Genomic DNA, 15,665 nt, shown 5'->3' with positions numbered 1-15,665 from the left:
GTTTTTGCAATAAAAATTGTATCTTTACAGAGGAAACTGGTAACTTCAGTTAGACATTGTAATAAGTGAACTGTTTTCTTAATAGTTTTTAGAACACCATAAATTAAATTTAAATTGCAATATAAACACGGGTGAATTATTTTACATTTAAAAAGTTGTTTTTTTCTAACATAATAAAGTTTTATAAGTTATATAGTGAAATAATGCTGTACAAATATTATTTTAGTACCAACAAGAAAAACTGAATTTATTTCGGTGTTACAGTTAAATGAACATACAACAGACAGTACTATTATATTTATATACATGAGTAGTGACACAGACATACCACAGACAGTACTATTATATTTATATAGATAAGTAGTTACATGGATATACAACAGACAATATTATTATATTTATATAGATAAGTAGTTACATGAACATACAACAGACAGTACTATTATATTTATATAGATAAGTAGTTACATGAACATAAAACAGACAGTACTATTATATTTATATAGATAAGTAGTTACATGAACATACAACAGACAGTACTATTATATTTATATAGATAAGTAGTTACATGAACATACAACAGACAGTACTATTATATTTATATAGATAAGTAGTTACATGAACATACAACAGACAGTACTATTATATTTATATAGATAAGTAGTTACATGAACATACAAGGAACAATATTATTATATTTATATAGATAAGTAGTTACATGAACATACAAGAAACAATATTATTATATTTATATAGATAAGTAGTTACATGAACATACAAGAAACAATATTATTATATTTATATAGATATGTAGTTACATGAACATATAGTAAACAGTACTATTATATTTATATAGATATAATATATAATACATGAACATACAACAGACAATATTATTATATTTATATAGATAATTAGTAACACAGACATACCACAGACAGTACTATTATACTTATATAGATATGTAGTTACATGAACATATAGCAGACAGTACTATTATATTTATATTGATAAGTAGTTATATGGACATATAACAGACAGTACTATTATATTTATATAGATAAGTAGTTATATGGACATACAACAGACAGTACTATTAGATTTATATAGATAAGTAGTTACATGAACATACAACAGACAGTATTATTATATTTATATAGATATGTAGTTACATAAACATACCACAGACAGTACTATTATATTTATATAGATAAGTAGTTATATGGACATACAACAGACTGTACTATTATATTTATATAGATAAGTAGTTACATGGACATACAACAGACAGTACTATTATATTTATATAGATAAGTAGTTATATGGACATACAACAGACAGTACTATTATATTTATATAGATAAGTAGTTACATGAACATACAACAGACAGTACTATTATATTTATATAGATAAGTAGTTACATAGACATACAACAGACAGCATTATTATATTTATATAGATAAGTAGTTACATAGACATACAACAGACAGTACTATTATATTTATATAGATAAGTAGTTACATGAACATACAACAGACAATACTATTATATTTACACTGTGTTTGTTTTCTGTACGAATGCATCAGAAGCTGTCCAGTAAGCAAAAATAATCAAATAAAAGCTTTGATTCTAAACGTCCTAAATTAGAGAATCCATTCATACCCTTAGCACTGATTTCCTCTTTTACTAGATATGCGATATATTTAACTACAGAAAAAAAAAATAAAATTCTGACGGTTATTAATTGGAATTCTCAACCCGAACGGCGAGAGGGGTAAACGACTAGGTCTTTGAACTATCGACCAGATAGAAAACAATTACCTAACGGTAAACACTTCCACTAGAGCTTTGTCCTACCCTTTGAACCAAATGATAGAAGGAGTTGCCAGTTTCATAACGTGCCCATATCTGCAAGTATTGAAAGTGGAACTTCTGACCTTACGATATGCAGCCGACAAGCTATCCAAGGGGCCACGTCCAGTCCAACTGATTTTAACAGAAAATTATTCGTCAAAGATCCACTTTGTTAAACATTAACAGAAAATAGTTCGAGTGATACCATATAGGTTGCCAACAGTTCCACTTTAAATAAACATCATTACTTATGACTGGATTAAAACTTTGTCTGTGTTAAAAGGTTCACGCATGACAATTTCTGACTTTTCTATCACAATTTTAGGCCTAAACGATGACGCCTGATTCATCAACCTGATAAACACTTTTAAGACAGAGCTATTTATTTTCTCTAATGGTTACCATGCGTAGAAAGGTTGTTATAGCAACCAAATGAGGTGTGGCATTTTTATTAGACAGAAAGGTTGTCATGACAACCTAAAGAGTCTTGCATTTTTTAAGTCAGAAAGGTTGTCACGGCAATTACGAGAGGCGTGACGTTCATTAAAAAGTGTATCACGTAAGCCTTGGATTCACAGCTGCATATTATTAATATGCTGTATTGTTTATTGTGGTAAACTTCGTACCATTTCTTATTTCCCTTCAATAACTAAGGAAGGAAACTTAATAAGAGGTAAAATTATGAACACATTGCGTGGTCAGATTTAACTTAATTTAATATCAGCGGTTATTCGTGCAGTAGCCTAACTTATGCAACTAACGCAATAATTAAATCACTAGTCTATTAGCTGTTATAAAGCGTATAATCGTATATAAAATATCATCCATAAGCATCCAGAAATTAACTTCCTCATATTTTGTCAACGTTCTACGGTCTTCTAACTACAAAACCGTAAAACACTATTCATTAAAACGTGGAACGCACATTAACACAAAATAATATCATACCAGAAATATTTGAACCACACCTGTTTCACTGCTTTGCGAAATTCTAACGTTGGTGATGTGCATTCCGTTTTATTCGGTCGGTTTTATGTATCGACATGACATGGTTCTTTGTGAACCTGACGATGACCGAAGAAGGTCGAAACGTTGTTCGCTCCTTTACGTAAAATATTTTCTCAACCCAAACGAGCCGTTTTTACATATATATGGTTCTTTAAAGTGTTTTAGTTCTAGAGATCTATTGTAGGTGGCGCTTTTACACATTCAAAACTATTTTACCTTTTTTTCAGTTGATAACATGGAAATGATCAGTTGAAATTACCGTATACTTTTGTTGTTGTTGTTTTTCTCCCAAAATATCTTTGATATTTTATTGAATTCAATATGACGCCAACATATCATGGATAATAAAAGGCACTTTCAAAAAAAATATTCAAAATAGATCCAACAGCTAGCACAAGTTCTTAAAATTGCTTCGTGGTTAATGTTTTGGTAACTAACACAGTTACAAATTAATTATGAGTGTTTAATGGCTAATATTTTGGTAACCAACATGTGTAGAAATCCTTAAACTTGATTCGTGGTTAACCTTTTGGTAAGGAACACAGATACAAATAATTACGAGTAAAGATTTGGTTAACCAACAAAACAACAAACACGTAAGTGCTCAATTTCATATACCCATAAACTTACAAATCCTTTAAAATGTTCACTGCTGATAGTCTCGAATATCACAACTACAAATAACATGAAGTGCTCATTGGTTAATCTTTCGAGTATCAACACCATTACAGATGACTTATATTGTTCAATGATTAGGGACACCAACACAGTTGAGAGACATTCCAAAGCGCTCAGTAGGTTTTGGTTTTGATTACTAACACTTGTTGTTTAACGCATTACGGCTTGAGTCATATTTTAATACGAAGCAATGGTTTATATTTATTTTTCGTAAAGGAACCCCCCCCCAATACCTCAGCGGCATGCCTGCGGACTTAAAACGCTAAAACCGGGTTTCGATACCCGTGGTAGGCAGAGCACAGATAGCCCACTGTGTAGCTTTGTGCTTAATTCAAAACAACGAGTGTTTTAAAATTTATAAAATAAACCAAAAACACATACACATAAACAACAAAAAATGAGATTATTTCTTTATCTACCTAGTGTATAGGGATCGGTTTTAACTGTTTCTCTAGCGCAATTGTTAGGACCAATTGTTATTTAGAAGTTAAGCACAAAACTACACAATGAGCTATCTCTGCTCTCCCCAACATGGTTATAGAAACCCGGATTCTAGCGTTGTACGTCCGCAGACTTAGAGCTGTGTTACAGGAGTGTTGTTAAACCTAACATTTAGCTTTGAAGCCAGTTCCGTTACTTAAGAACATTTAATAATACCGAAATTGATACTTGATGTCAAATGAAAATTTTCTGGTTATTAATAATATTATTATTGGGTTTTACGATCTTTCACGTTGCTTTTAACCTGTTCAGTGCCGTAGACGAGATAACTCGTCCAAGCCGATCGGTAACACAGTGCCACGGACGAGTTAATTCGTTCTCAATAATACCTAACTTCAAAACTAGATGTCAGCACCAAACATGCATTTGACCTACTTACAGATTGTTTCACTTTCGATCCAAAATGGCGTCAGAAAAAGTTACAAAATGAAGAAGCATTAGAGTTGTATTGTAGCAGCTGAAGTACTTGGCAGTCAACATGTTAATAAATTAAAATTTAGAGAAATTAATTAGCATGTGCAGGTTTTGTGCGAAAGAGAAAATAATTACAGGAGGTAACTCGGGTATAATTATAATAATTACTAATACTGAAGAAGACAGAAACAAGTAGTGTTTTTCACCAAGAAATAAATCACTTCATTATGTTTATAAATTGTTGGCTACCAACTCACTGTAACGCTTCTAATTTCAACGTTTTGACTCGGTAGAGAAGCACCCTTTTGAATGTTAAATAAAGGCTTGAAAAGACGCTTTTAAACTATATGTTTTTCTTCGTTATTGGCAGGTTTGTTTGTTTTGAAGTTTGCGCAGAGTCACATGGGGGCTATCTGCGTTAGCTGTCCCTAATTTTGCTGTGTAAGACTAGAGGGAAGGCAGCTAGTCATCACCACCCACCGCCAACTTTGGGTTACTCTTTTACCAACTGACTGTTACATTATAACGCCCTCTGGCAGAAAAGGCGAGAATGTTTGATGTGACGGGGATTCGAACCCGCGACATTCCGATTACGAGGCGAGTGCCTTAACTACCTAGTCATTAGTGGTAGGAGTTTAAGTGTTTAACCAGGGGGCGCTTTTCAATTATCATGACAAGAATAACCAATAGGATACCCCGAATCGTTGTGTCCCTTTCTCGAATTCAAATATTTTCTGCTGTTAATTAAAGTATATATTTTTATTAAAGATGAGGTTAATTAAGTTAATTAGCTTGAAAGGATTAAAACGAAACATTGAAAAGTTTAGGTGAACATTATTCTCAGTAAAACGTATAATAAATATGTATTATATAATGTTATATATACACATATTTCAGTGTTTTCAGCAACTTACCATAAATTTTGTTGGTCGTGGTTAGCCTACCCTTCTACCACAACCCCTATAAAAAACAACAAAAAGCTAGCAGAATTATAACTTGTATTTTTGTGTTTATTATATTTAAAATGCATTTTGTGTTTATTTTAGCAATAAAGTAGGTGAGCTGACAAATGAAGCGACACAAACAATTATTACTTGAATTAGGAGTATTCTGGTGTTGATTGTTAGAACTAACTGCCCAATTCCGGTTGCAGTAAAAAACACGCAAAGCCAGTCCGGCCAGGATGGCAATATAAACCACCTCTACCAACGTTCATAAAGATGACGGCTAATTGAAGTCATTACTCACGGAACTCCTAACGTCACTTACATTTTGATATCCAAAGTCTTTGGAGCAGATCCAACCAGAGAGCTCGTGGCACGCGATATGACGCATGTCCCTACGACATTCGTTTTTGTTTGACAGCATATCTATATACCGACGTATATTTGGAATTGTACTTCAGGAAAACACGGAGACACTAATTGAAAACATTTTAAAATGTTCTTTGTTGCTTTTTACATAAGGATTTATAGAAAAGGTGCAGTTTAGGTTTACAACAAACTCTTATTGAAGAAATTATACTAAATACTTATAAAATCAAATTTAGACCACTGAGCCCCCAGGAGTTTGTTAGATCATGCAATAATGAAACCACGCTTAACATTCATCAAAGTAGAACAAACCAACTAATTTATTATATTTCATAACCCACCTCGATAAAACTCAATTGGAATATTTACTCACGAATCAACTCTCGTGACTTTTTACGTGTGGAATAAAAATAAACATATTCCATTTGTTTTGAGCTTAAAATAACTACGAATATTTTTGAACTGTGATCATTATATTCAAAATGTTGTGCAATTCGATATGTCAAGGACCACTCAAGTTCACCATTGTTACTTACTTCCAAGTTTATCAGTATCACTTGTTTTCAGTTCTACAGTACTACTTACTTCCAAGTTTATCAGTATCACTTGTTTCCAGTTTTACAGTATTACTTACTTCCAAGTTTATCAGTATCACTTGTTTCCAGTTCTACAGTATTACTTACTTCCAAGTTTATCAGTGTCACTTGTTTCCAGTTCTACAGTATTACTTACTTCCAAGTTTATCAGTATCACTTGTTTCCAGTTCTACAGTATTACTTACTTCCAAGTTTATCAGTATCACTTGTTTCTAGTTCTACAGTATTACTTACTTCCAAGTTTATCAGTATCACTTGTTTCCAGTTCTACAGTATTACTTACTTCCAAGTTTATCAGTATCACTTGTTTCCAGTTCTACAGTATTACTTACTTCCAAGTTTATCAGTGTCACTTGTTTCCAGTTCTACAGTATTACTTACTTCCAAGTTTATCAGTATCACTTGTTTCCAGTTCTACAGTATTACTTCCTTCCAAGTTTATCAGTATCACTTGTTTCTAGTTCTACAGTATTACTTACTTCCAAGTTTATCAGTATCACTTGTTTCCAGTTCTACAGTTTTACTTACTTCCAAGTTTATCAGTATCACTTGTTTCCAGTTCTACAGTATTACTTACTTCCAAGTTTATCAGTATCACTTGTTTCCAGTTCTACAGTATTACTTACTTCCAAGTTTATCAGTATCGCTTGTTTCCAGTTCTACAGTATTACTTACTTCCAAGTTTATCAGTATCACTTGTTTCCAGTTCTACAGTATTACTTACTTCCAAGTTTATCAGTATCACTTGTTTCCAGTTCTACAGTACTACTTACCTCCAAGTTTATCATTGTTACTTACTTTCAAGTTTATCAGTATCATTTTTTTCCAGTTCTACAGTATTAATTACTTCCAAGTTCTACAGTATTACGTACCCCCAAGTTTATCAGTATCACTTGTTTCCAGTTCTACAGTATTACTTCCAAGTTTATCATTGTTACTTACTTCCAAGTTCACCATTGTTACTTACTTGCAAGTTTTTCAGTATCACATTTTTCCAGTTCTACAGTATTACTTACTTCCAAGTTTATCAGTATCACTTGTTTCCAGTTCTACAGTATTACGTACCCCCAAGTTTATCAGTATCACTTGTTTCCAGTTCTACAGTAGTACTTACTTCCAAGTTTATCAGTATCACTTGTTTCCAGTTCTACAGTATTACTTACTTCCAAGTTTATCAGTATCGCTTGTTTCCAGTTCTACAGTATTACTTACTTCCAAGTTTATCAGTATCACTTGTTTCCAGTTCTACAGTATTACTTACTTAATTATGTTGTAAAAGTACAGAAAATGACCATTATTCCCTTTAAACTTTGCTTTTGTGACCTGGATAATGAAATTTAGAAATTAACCTATTTTATATGTAAAAACGGACAAATTTGTACATTTTCATTTACATAAGGTCTGAATAAAACAACATACGAATCAAGATGTACATGTATTTATACTAAAGTTATACAAAAATGTTTAGAAGTGAGTAGTTTTTCGAGATTTGTGATTGTAATTTAAATCACTTTCACGTATCAGATCCCAAATATAGTATCTCATTATGTTTTCGTTATTCGCTCCCAGGTCACAAAAGCAAAGTTTGAAGAGAAAAATAAGTCTTTAGTAGTTTAGGCATAAGCAATTGGGAAACAACACTTTCTGTCCAGGAACAAGAAGTAGTAAACATTGTGTTACATGTGTTATTTCCAAGTCAGGTGAGGTAGAAATATTGCTCCAGTATGTTGTGTTCGGCTGGTAAGTGTGTAATTCTCAACTACCCCTGAACTAGCGCTTAAGAGAGGGTTTATCTCTCACAAGTATCGAGTTATGTGGTGAAACATGATATCAAGGGAGAAACAGTATTTGACGTTGCAAATTAGCGTTTCTTAACATTTTCGTTTTCCCCATACACTATCGGGGAACATTAAAATGCAAGTCCATCTGTTTCATCATTTTTGGGAAACCTGTGGAATGACGTTGGCCTGCGGACCCAGTGACGGATCAGGACAATCGTAGGGCCTTGGCACCTTCTGTTCGTAGGCCTTACCAGCGGTATAACTTAAACCAGAAGTTAAATAAGTTATAAATTTTTTAAGTATACATCGCCGTAGCTGAGCAACTGCTGTACGAATTAACATCTTTATCAATAATTAATATACTAATACCCCGTAACATATTGAATTATATTAAAAAATAACTTAGTACGAAATAAATTATGGAATAAAAAGATTTCTTTGTGAAATATATTTATGTGAACGTCAGTACACAAACTAATGCGTATATGCAGAGATATATTGTATAACCTCATCTTACAGTAAAATGCGTGTTTCATGTTTTTATGTTTATTGTTTTTTGGCACTTTAAGATTAAATTTTAAGGAAAATTTACATGGACGCTTATTTTTCGTAGGCCCTAGACACCGTGCATATTGTACCTAATGAATAATCTAGCCCTTCTCGGATCGGTGGTTTAGAAACATTGCTCTAACAGATAACAGAGGTAATTATTCATCTACTAAAACCTTTCCATAAGGATTAAATTATAAGTGTGTCGTGTGGAGAAACTGAACGTATTTTAATTAACAATAAAAAGGTGCAAACATTTGGCTCGTAACTCAATTTTCGGTTCACTTAGTTATTTAAAACTGCAAAAATGAACAGCGGATAAAAACCTGAAAATGCATTTTGTGACCAAATGAATTTATTTATGAAGAAACAAAAGTGTTTGTTGTCATAAGAAAGCAGTAAACTTAAGAATGAACTTAAATATTAAGTTTCGTTTAATATGGATGTAAACTTGTGTTATTACAGTATATAAGTCGTTAAAATAGGTGAATGTGTTGACATAGTAAAGTTTGTGGCTGAATTTGTACTACATGGCTTACGTTCCAAGCTGTCTTTTAGCGCTTTAAGTAACACTAACCTAAAATATGTTTGTTAGATTTACTGGACGTTTTGGATTAGATTAATAAATGTTAGATATATTACTTTATTGATGGGTTTTGAATCAACGGCCCGACATGACCAGGTGGGTGAAGGTGTTCGACTCGTAATCTGAGGGTAGCGGGTTCGAATCCCCGTCGCACCAATCATTCTCGTCCTTTCAGATGTGGGGGCGTTATGAAGTTATGGTTAATCCCACTATTCGGTGGTAAAGAAGTAGCCCAAGAGTTGGCGGTGGGTGGTGATGACTAGCTGCCTTCCCTCTAGTCTTACACTGCTAAATTAGGGACGGCTAGCACAGATAGCCCTCGAGTAGCTTTGTGCGAAATTCAAAAACAATCTTTGCGTCTTCTAGCAAGATGTTTCAACTCTTAGTACTTTTATATAATTTTATTTGAATGTGACGTTCGTGTTACCTAAAAGACAGTAGGTATGGTAATTGTAGGTAAAATATGGTTAAAACCGCACAGGCAACGACAGTATCAGAATTAAATAATAATTTGAACGGTAATTGTACAATGAGTTACCTGTGCTCTTATCACCACGGGTATTGAAACCCGTTTTTTTTTTTACATCGTATGTATGTGTACTTACCGTTGAACCACTAAAGAGCCATTGTTGTTGAGTTTCCTAAGGTAAGCACTTGTCAGTGAAATAAATGTGTGTGGCCTTAACATTTCATAAACATACGTTTTCAATGTGATCGGATGCGAATAATACATTAAAATTACTTGTCGAGCCAAAATTTAAAAAATATATTTTCAGTGGTTTAATTTAAGTTTTCTATACATTTTCTAGTGCAACTTAATAGCAAAATTATTAAGAATAAAAATAAGTGTGCGCTTAAATTGAGATAGATGAAAATATTTTCTGACTAAATTAAATCACTCGTGACTACTACCAGTGATGTATTGTTTCAGCATTATTCACGTGCAATTTGGTGAATTCTATAACGTATTTGTATTAACACGCAACTCATAAATTGCGATGACATGAAAAGCTAACGTCTTAATATTAACCATGCATTTGCATGTCGAACTTCATTAAGCACTCGTGTCTTTGAGCAAACACAATTATTTTCCAGTAATAATTTGTTCAAAAAATATCTTCAGACTTAAAGGACCTGTTCGTTCAGTCTACTAGAGGGGTTAAAAATAACTTTCCTTAGAAAGATTGAACGAACAAATGTTTTCGGAGACACGGTGGGTTTATTTGAAAACAAACGTTGTTATTAGTTTAGTAAAATCGAACAAAATAATTTTAAATGTACATTAAATTGCCCATTACGGCATATCAGAATGGTCTGTTTTAGGAAATGATTCGGTTAAATATTGCATCCAAATTTATTCGACTTTTAAAGACAAGAATAATACTGAAGCCTGATTAGGCTAAACTAATAAACTTTGATATTGTTTGCAGGTGTGGAAGACCAAAGACCATTTGTGTATTTTGAAAGGAGATATCTTAGAGATATTATTAAGTCTCAGTCTCTCCATTTTTAGTAGTATTAATGGGTAACTTATAAACAACCACAGTTACGTTTACATGCTCAAAGTATGTACGGTATGTAAACTGCTTTAGTGCCGTCACATTATACATATATATATTTTCGAACTCGGGACTACTCGAATACCAAAACAAAAGGCATTTTTTTTTAACTTTGTCCAATGAAACATATCGTAAAAGTTTACAATTAATGAAAACACATTCAGTTTTCATTACCACGCGGTGGGACAGTGGTAAGTTTATGGTCTTACAACGGTAAAAGTCGAGATTCAATTATCCGTGGTTGATATAGCAGATAATCCAAAGTGATTTTGCTTTAAAACAAATAAATAGCTCTTTCCACGTATAACTACATTTGGAATTATTTATTTCTGTTATACTTTATTATAGGTTGAATATTTTAATCACCCCCACCAGTAGGCCTAAAATCTTTAGCAAAAGTACTGTGTTTAGCTCAGTAAATCTGTTTAGAACCAAAGAAACAATATTAGGGCTCTTGAAACAATTAAATATTTTCGTGAAGAAGTTGGAAAATTTTAAGCAGGTTTTTTAAATTTTTACCTCAGTTTTAAAGGGTGTTATTTGTAAACTGTTTTTTATTATTTCTTTTCTCTATTTTAAAATTATTTTAACGTATGAATATGTAAATATTTAACAGTTTTTTACTAGATACTTATTTTAATTTTTTTTTCTGTTCTGGAAAGATGATTTATTGGTAATTACAAGATACCTCTTTAAGAGGCTACGAATTTAAAATGTTCAAAGGACGATTTTCATACGTTTGTTGTACTTCTCCGTGAGATAAATGGGAAAGTCTGGTAGTACTTACTGGTAGTAAGGGCAATTTTGTAGTATAGAATTAAACAGTATCCCCCCCCCAAAGGTACAGCAGTGTGTCTGTGGAATTTATAACACTATAAACCGAGTTTCGATACCCGTGGCGAGCAGAGCTCAGATGGCTTTTATGAATTTTGTGCTTGTCTAAAAAACAAACAAACAAAGGTTGTAGGTACAACAGATAATTTGAGCAACGCCTTTAGCTGACAGTAAAGCTCCTCGAGGGCTATTTGCTCTAGCCGTCCCTAATTTAGCAGTGTAAGATTAGAGGGAAGGCAGCTAGTCATCACCACCCACCGCCAACTCTTGGGCTACTCTTTACCAACGAATAGTGGGATTGATCGTAGCATTATAATGGCCCCACGGCTGAAAGGGTGAGCATGTTTGGTGCGACCGGGATTCGAACCCGCGAACCTCAGATTAGGAGTCGAACGCCTTAACCTACCTGGCCAACAGGGGATATAGTGATATAGTTAGTTAAGTTATCGGGAAAGTCTGGTTAACAAAGTATTGGGAAACGTAAAGGCATTTTAGCTTGAAAGTCAGTTTTGTTTTCTGGGCTTCGTTGTTCGTTAGTTTCTTCATGACTTATAACATTATACTTTTCTCACCATTAGAAGTTTTATCGTCAGTATCGAGGAAGCATACTAGATTTTAAAGAAGCAACGGGTTCTTGATGTCCACGAATTACCGCTAATGGTACCAGAAACTACCATCTACGACCTGTTACATTCGACCATGCAGCACTGAAAACTACACGAACACGAGTTGCTTTCTACGCGACAACAGTAGTGCATCTATTACAAGGTAGGCTGTTTGTTTTAGTGCACGTGCTTGGTTAGGGCGCTCGACTCGCATCCCCGTCTGTGAACGTGCTCGTCTGATACCGTTGCCAAATGGGCCGGAAAAAATTCTTGGCTTAAAAAACAAGCTATCTGCACTGGGGGGAGGAGGGAGGAGGGGGGGGGGGAGCCGAAGGCACAGAAAAAAGCGACACCTACATATACAACAGTTTATTTAGATTGTTTATTTGAGTGCAAAGCTGCACTACGAGTTAACTGTGCTGAGTCAATCGTAGAGAAAGAAGGCAGAATTTTTTTCGTATCAGATCTCAAGTAAAATACAGCAAATATAACGAATTTAATAATTATAAGTAGTCAGTGTTTCACCATTTCTACTAATGAGCCACAATTGTTTGTTTTGAATTTCGTTATTCATTGCCTAAACACGAACGACAAAAAACGGTGTTCATAGCTTTCAAAGTAAGCTACTTCTCCGTGTTTAGATGAAAAGATTCGTGCAGTAGGTGACTTAGTGGAGTAATTATTAGCCACACTGCTTTTCTCTTATTTTCTTTCCCTTTTAAGCCGAGCGTCACAATTGGTTGAAAAAACGAATGTTATAGTTACGTCTGGTGATTCCACAACAAGAGTAGCCAATCGTAACGTAAGTCTGCGCGTACGAGTTCCCGCCAGCACAAAGCTGCGCCTGCTTGCAGCAGTAACGAATTCGCACATCTAGCCTAAGGGGAAAGGTCGTAATCTTGCTCTCCTGTCTGGGAGCGAGGGTGATTTTGTGCAATTAGTGACACGAAAACGTAGGACTGATATGCAAACAATAAAAGACGTACACAAATATCTGTCATTATGAGCTCGGCTGTTAATGTTTCTGATCTAATCGTGGACGAAAATCACGGGATCACAAGGATGCCAGTCGAGGTTAACCCTAACTGTAGGGGATATTTACAGGCTAAAGTCTCTTCCTGTGATAACAACAGCAGGGGCGTCTTCATGGTCATTCGATAGACGCTCTTTTAGGAGAGAGAAGACGCCAGAAACCACCAGAAGAGAGAACTGATCTTTCCGAGTTACAAGAAAGTCAGAAAAACTTGCAAGAAATCGGGACATTTCCGGAATTGAACCCAGAGGAGAACTTTGTTTCTCTCCAATGCTTGACTCACTATAAAGGTATGCAATTCAAGCCATGTTTGATTATTTTGCACTAGGACTATCTAATTTAGGAATGGCTAGCACAAACACTAGGACTATGTAAATTAGGGTTGATTTGCTGTTTTATGGCACAAAGCAGCTAGGCCATCTGTGCCATGGCTAGCACAAACAGCCCTCCAACAACTCTGGAGGAAATTAGGAAAACAAAAACAGCTCGACTCGCAATTCGAGGGTCGCGGGTTTGAATCCCCGTCACACCAAACATGCGCGCCCTTTGAGCCATAGGGACGTTATAATGTGACTCTCAGTCCCACTATTTGTTGGTAAAAGAGTAGACCAAGAGTTAGCGGTGGATTGTCTCTGCTAGTTGTCCCACTAGTTATAGACTAAAGGAACTTACCTATTCATCACCACCCGCCCTCAATTCTTTAGCTACTCTTTAACAAAGAAAAAGTCGGATTGATGGTATCATTATAACACCCCATGAATGAAAGGGCGAGCCAATTTGGTGATAGGATTTGAGAAGGAAACCCGTTGGTTACGAGCGCTTTAACCACCAGACCCTTAGATAGTCCGAAGTCACTATAAAGTATGGAATTCAAACATTATGAATAAAAACGTTCTTGCTTTCATTGTAACCGAATCTAAAGTGGTTCGAAGTATACCATAGTTACTAACATAATTATGGTAAACTTGTTTGTCAGATATATTGGAATTTTATCTCGATACCGATCATTGTTTGGACATAGAAGACTAATATGGGAATAGAATAGGTAATCGAATCATGGAAGTGGTGCACGAACTTAAAGCACGAGTCTGACTAATCTCCATACACACGTATCACTGTCCTATAATAATACCTGTAGTTTAATAACAATATTATTAATTACTGTGACCACGTGAAAGGACAGTATCGACATCGGCCGCGAGCGACATGAAAGTGCGCTGAAGTCACGATACCACGTGCACATGACTGTATCTACATGCGTGAGTTGAGGCTAAATTTACCCCACGTGCGTGTCGTGCAGATGAAAAATATGCCTTTATTTCGCAGCTTATTTCGTTTTCCTGTCAGACTATAAAAAAATATATCTTGTATAAGTAGGACTGATATACGTATTATATTTCATCCATAAGCCGATATAAGTTCTTTTCTCTCAACTGCTTTGGATTCTCTTTAACTTATTTATTAACATATTCGATTTGACATCATGAAAATGGTTTTACGGTTAACACGGTGATTTCCCATAGAGACGGTTGTAATCTACAGGTTTGCTAGGAGATGCTTTTGTTATTCATTGCACCAGGTTCGCTGGGTGATTCTGTTGTTTTCTGTTTCATCTGGTTCTCTGAGCAATTTGGTTATTCAAGGTCAGATCAGCATCGCTAGGAGATTTGGTTGTTTTGGGATTTTATGAGGTTCTTTAGGCGATTCGGTTGTTTGCGGTTTCATCTGGTTTCCTGGATGTTTTCGTTGTTTCAGGAATTTTAATGTTTTCTGTTTCTTCTTGTATATTTACTTAATATTTTACAGATATACTTAGCTTCATAGCAGTGACTTTCGGGTTGGAAGGTTCTCTCTTGTGATTATTCTCTACTTCGCAGGTGAATCCATCGTTCGAGAATGTTCCGGGAAATCGTTTCCTATTCTATTATCTCTCACCACGTGCTCTATTAAGTGAGATTTCCCCTTCCCAAGGAATAGGAAATACATTTTTCTTGGAAATGTTCTCTTTTGTAGCAATCTTACAATACCTGTATCATTTTTCGGAAAGCAGTTTGACTCGTTACTTGTACCATAAGACTACCTGTGGCAGTAGTGAGTTATTGTACCATAAGACTACCTGTGGCAGTAGTGAGTTATTGTACCATAAGACTACCTGTGGCAGCAGTGAGTTATTTCTTGTACCATAAGACTACCTGTGGCAGCAGTGAGTTATTTCTTGTACCATAAGACTACCTGTGGCAGCAGTGAGTTATTTCTTGTACCATAAGACTACTTGTGGCAGCAGTGAGTTATTTCTTGTACCATAAGACTACCTGTGGCAGCAGTGAGTTATTTCTTGTACCATAAGACTACC

At 34.7% G+C, this 15,665-nt stretch overlaps 1 protein-coding gene across 1 annotated transcript in view; it reads left to right on the top strand.

Moving 5' to 3' along the window:
- Positions 1-13,129: 13,129 nt before the first annotated feature.
- Positions 13,130-15,665, top strand: part of LOC143222382 (retinal homeobox protein Rx-A-like) — a 31,484-nt gene continuing 28,948 nt past the window's right edge. Inside the window, exon 1 of the mRNA XM_076448836.1 lies at positions 13,130-13,602. The gene's annotated coding sequence lies outside the window, so the exon portion shown is untranslated. The remainder of the gene's footprint in view (positions 13,603-15,665) is intronic.

Source organism: Tachypleus tridentatus, chromosome 8, assembly GCF_004210375.1.
Source record: "Tachypleus tridentatus isolate NWPU-2018 chromosome 8, ASM421037v1, whole genome shotgun sequence".
In the NCBI taxonomy this organism is placed as follows: Eukaryota; Metazoa; Arthropoda; class Merostomata; order Xiphosura; family Limulidae; genus Tachypleus; species Tachypleus tridentatus.
Note: the sequence above shows the minus strand (reverse complement) of the source record. Positions and strands in the feature narration are given on the sequence as shown.